Source organism: Hypanus sabinus, unplaced genomic scaffold (assembly GCF_030144855.1).
Source record: "Hypanus sabinus isolate sHypSab1 unplaced genomic scaffold, sHypSab1.hap1 scaffold_411, whole genome shotgun sequence".
Classification (NCBI taxonomy): domain Eukaryota; kingdom Metazoa; phylum Chordata; class Chondrichthyes; order Myliobatiformes; family Dasyatidae; genus Hypanus; species Hypanus sabinus.
This window is the reverse complement of record NW_026781292.1, coordinates 68,615-73,892: the sequence shown is the minus strand read 5'-3', so window position 1 is coordinate 73,892 and position 5,278 is coordinate 68,615.

The following is a 5,278-nucleotide window of genomic DNA, read 5'->3' as shown; positions in this document are numbered from 1 at the left end:
TTCACTTTTATCCCAATTTATTTTATAACCCGATATTTTCCCATATTCTTCTAATCTATAGGATAATTTGCGTAGTGAATGTAATGGATCTGTTAAATAAAGTAGAACATCATCAGCAAAGAAGTTAATCTTGTATTCTTCCTGATTAACTCTGAAACCCTTAATATCTGGATCCATTCTAATTAATTCAGCTAGTGGTTCTATTGCCAACACAAACAATGCTGATGATAATGGGCAACCTTGCCTAGTTGATCTTGTTAACTGAAATGATGTTGAAATTTGACCATTTGTCACTACTTTAGCTTTGGGATTAGTATTTAAGGTTTTAATCCATTTTATAAATGATTTTCATAATCCATATTTTTCCAATACCTTAAATAAAAAATCCCATTCCAATCTATCAAATGCTTTCTCTGCATCTAAAGCAACTGCCACACTCATTTCCTCCCTCTTTTGCGCTAAATGGATTATACTAAATAAACGGGTTACATTATCTGCCGATTGTCTATTTTTGATAAATCCTGTTTGATCCATATGCACTAATTTTGGTAAGCATTTAGATAATCTAATAGATAAGATTTTTGCTATTATTTTATAATCGGTGTTTAATAACGAAATAGGTCTATATGATGCTGGTTTTAAAAGGTCTATCTTTTTTTGGCAATAGTATTAAAGTTGCTGTTGAAAAAGATTCTGGAAGTTTATGCGTTTTTTCCGCTTGATATATTAACTCCATAAAAGGAGGAATTAATAAATCTTTAAACTTTTTATAAAATTCAGGTGGAAAACTATCTTCTCCTGGAGATTTATTACTTTGAAGTGATCCCAAAGCTTCCTCAACTTCCTTCAATGTAAAAGGCGTATTTAATCTCTTTTGTTCTTCTGTATTTAATTTTGGAAGAGTTATTTGTGATAAAAATTTTCTATCTTAACATCATCATTCTTTGATTCTAAGTAATTTCATTCACTTTTGTTCGAATTGCATTTATTGCTTTGGAAATCTGATCTGTTTTTAACTGCCATGCAAGAACTTTATGTGATCTTTCACCTAGTTCAGAATATCTCTGTTTAGTTCTCATAATTACTTTTTCTGTTCGATATGTCTGGAGTGTATTATATTTTAACTTCTTATTAATAAGTTTTCTTCTTTTTTCTTCTGTCATATTTCTTTGAGATTCTTTTTCTAATTTTATAATCTCTTTTTCCAATTGATCTATTTCTATCATATATTCCTACTTAATTTTAGAAGTATAACTTATTATCTGGCCTGTCAAATATGCTTTCATTGCTTCCCATAATATAAATTTATCACCAACTGAATGTAAATTTCTATCTAAAAAGAACTGAATCTGCTTTTTCATAAAATCACAAAAATCTTGACGTTTTAATAGAATTGAATTAAATCTCCATCTATAAACTGATTCCTCGATCTATCATTGTCATTGCCATTATTAAAGAAGTGTGATCAGACAATATTCTTGCTTTATATTCCACATTTTTCACTCTATCGTGAGTATTTGTTGATAATAGTAAAACATCTATCCAAGAGTATGTTTTATGTCTATTTGAATAGAATGAATAATCCCTTTCTTTTGGATAGATTCTTCTACATATATCAATCAAATTTAAATCTTTCATCAATGATAGAGTTAATGTTGCTACTTTTGATATTGTAATAGCCTTTGTTGATCTATCTAAAACTGGATCTAAACAAAAACTAAAATCTCCACCTATTAATATTTCATCATGTGCGTTAGCCAAATTCAAAAAAACCTCCTGTATAAATTTTACATCATTTTCATTTGGTGCATAAATATTCATAAGAGTCCATAGTTCTGAAAAAATTTGACAATGTATAATTAAATATCTTCCTGCCGAATCAGTTAATACATTTTGTATTTTAATTGGTAAATGTTTATTAACCAAAATTGAAACTCCTCTCGCCTTTGAGTTAAATGAAGCTGCAATAACATTTCCAACCCAGTCTGTTTTTAATTTCTGATGTTCTATATCCGTTAAATGAGCTTCTTGTTTAGAAAGCTATATCTATTTTCATTTTTTTAATATATGTTAAAATTCTTTTTCTTTTTATTGGTCCATTAAGCCCATTAACATTAAAACTTAAAAAAATCAATAGATTAGTCATTATTTTTAATTATGTTACTCCAATCTATAATAATATCTAATCTTTCAACTTTCATTGTATCCTGGGAAATCTTTTTAGAAGTCTCCATGTTGCTATGTGTGTCCCCACCAATCATCCAGGCAAAAGAATAGAAGAAAAATACAAAGTAAAGAAAAAAACAAAATACCCCCCTACTAATGTTGTGAAAGAAAAAAAAAACACAACATTACCCCCCTTATTGTACGGGTCATGGCAATTGCCATGATTACACACGTGAATCCCGTAGTAACCGATTCAAAGCTCCCCAGCCCCCCCGCAACATAAAAAGTATATATATATAAAAAACATACTATTCTCAGTTATTATTTCTAAAATTTTACTTTTTTCCCTTATATCATCCTTAAATGTCCATCAGTTCCATGCACTATCTCTGTCTTCATCTTTAACCATTACATTTAAAAGTCTCTACGTTTAATTAGCGAAGAGATGGGATTTTTTTGTGCGAACACCTCCGCTTCACGATAATCAGAAAAAAAAATCGTTTTCCCTCCTCCAAAAAAATTATCAGTGTTGCTGGCTGACGCATTAAAAACATAACCTTTTTTCCATAAAACTTTTTTAGCTTGGTTGAATTCTTTCTTTCTCTTCAAAAGGTTATAACTTATGTCAGGATAAAAAAGAACTGGTTTCTCTGCTATCATCAATGGACTTTTTCTTCTTTTGGCACCTTGGGCAGCTGCCTTCAAAATCTTTTCTTTATCCTGGTATCTTAAACACCTTATCAGAATTGATCGCGGATTTTGATCATCTTGAGATCTTGGTCTTAAGACTCTGTGCACCCTTTCAAACTCAATTGAAGTTTCTTCAGCCATTTCCAATTTTTAAGGTATCCATTTTTGATAAAAAAAAATATTGGGTCTTCTCCTTCGGTACCTTCTTTAAGTCCATCAATTTTAATATTGTTGCGTCTACTAAAATTTTCGAGCTTATCAATTTTTCCCACGAGTTGTTTTCTTTCTGATGTCCAGGCATCATTATCATCTTCCATCCTCTTCATTCTTCCATCCATTTCTTCCACTTTGACTTCCAAATCTGTAATTTTCTTTTCCATTTTTACCTGTTTCTTTGTCATTTTATCAAACATAGCCTCCATTTTTGTTATTTTTTCTTTAATTTCTTTTAATGCATTTATTTTTTTCTAATTTATGCATTATTTGCCTCAAAGTCTTTTTTGTGTTTTCAGAGGAACTTTCATCTTCTTCTTCTGCTCCATCTTCGTCTGATTTTTCCAGAGCGTCCGGCTCTCTCTGAGACTCACTTTCACTGTCGGTTTCAGGCGTTGCTGGGTTTTGTAGTTCTGGGTGCACTCGTTTGCGCATGCTCGTTCCTTTCCGCTTGCGCAGTTCTCGTTGATCTTTTCCTTTAGAAATGGCCGATGCAGCCGCGTTCTCCTTTTCTGTTTCACCATTGGTGTGTTGTAACTGAGTCCGCTGTTCTTCGGTAGAAGTAGGCATTGATTCTGTTCCAAGAGGGATCTTCGTGGAAGTAGTTTTCTTCATCCTCTGTTTATGAGGCATAGCTTAAAACAATCCAGAGTAGTTTATGAGTAACCTTACAAAAAGTATTGATTGACTTTTCTTCACTTAAACATTAATTTATTAACTTTTTTATGGGAGCTCTGAGTTCCAGCGTCTCGATCCTACGTCATCACGTGACGTCCCCTATGTACCAATTTTAAAGTCCAGTCAGCTGCCTTCTGAACTGTTTGAAACGCTTCCTGCTCTGGGAATATCTGGTGAGAACGTGAGAGGTGTCAGCACGTTTGGGGTGCACACTGAATTGGACATTGCACAGATTCCATGGTATCTTCTCGAATATGTAGATACAAATCGGTCTGGCGATTGAGCAGATTTAGGGATGTGTTCTCCAGTATCGGACGCGCACGGATTTGGGATTAACACTGTAAAATGTTTTTGAATCTGACAGAACCAAACATGCATATGCCGTTGTCAGCAGGTTGAGTGCACATGGAATTTGGGGTTCCGCACGCATTCTGGGTTACGTGCGGATTTTTAATGTCGAGGCCCATCTTCTTACCCTGTTCTGTTGCGGCTGGACTTCGCCCTTAAACTGCTGGAGAAAGTGAGAAAAGGACAGATGCTTTTATTCTCGCGGAAGGGAACAGTCTACAGTGCCAAGTGCTCCTGTCATGTTTTGTCACCCTGCAACCTTATCCTTCAATCTCTTTGAATTACGGAGGTGAACGTGTGTATAAATGTCTCTCTCCAGCTTACTTCATCATGATCATAATGATGAAGTACTTGTACTTTTTTAATGTTTCCTAATTATAGATGCAATTTTTTTATGGTTTATCGCCAAGCAGCAGTGAACCATCTGATTGGCCTTGCAGAGTTCTCTTTGGGAACTGGTGAACTTGATCAGCTCAGCATTTCTGATCGTGTGCTCACGATCACGCTTAATCAAAAAAGGCGGTCATATTCTGAACAGTTTGAAATGTTAACCTCATGATTATGTGGATGTGTCAGCGGGCTTGGATGGAAACTCAATTAGGAATGGCGCAGATTTGGGCAGCATCGGCGAATATGGAGGTGCACACTGCTTTGGTGTGCTCATGGATTTGCAGATGCGCACATATAGGGGTGCCTTATAAAATATGGGGTGCACAGTGATTTGGGAAATCCGCAGATTCAGGGGTTTGGAGGCAAACATGTGTCTGCAAACTGTATTATGGAGTGCACATGGATTTGGGGAGTCGTGCAGATTTAAAAGTGTTTACCTGAGCGTTGGGCACGGATTTGGTGATGTGCACAGATTGAGAAGAGTTTTGTCCAATTTGACGGTGCACACAAATTTGGGACATACATTGGAGTTCTGTCTGTCGTCCTATCTGCAGTTGAAATCGCATTTTGGTGTGCGTGGGAATTTTAAATGTCGAAACAGACATTTTCCGAACTGTTTGAATTCATTCCTTCTCTGGGATAATCTATTTTGTATGTGGGATGTCTTTGGGTGAGGTGCACAGACTTGGGGATGCGTTTTGGGTGCGTTGGCGGATCAGGATTTGCAGACGAATAAAGTTTGGTTTTGATGTGGATTTTTAATGACTAGGCTCCAATTTTGTGAACTGGTTGA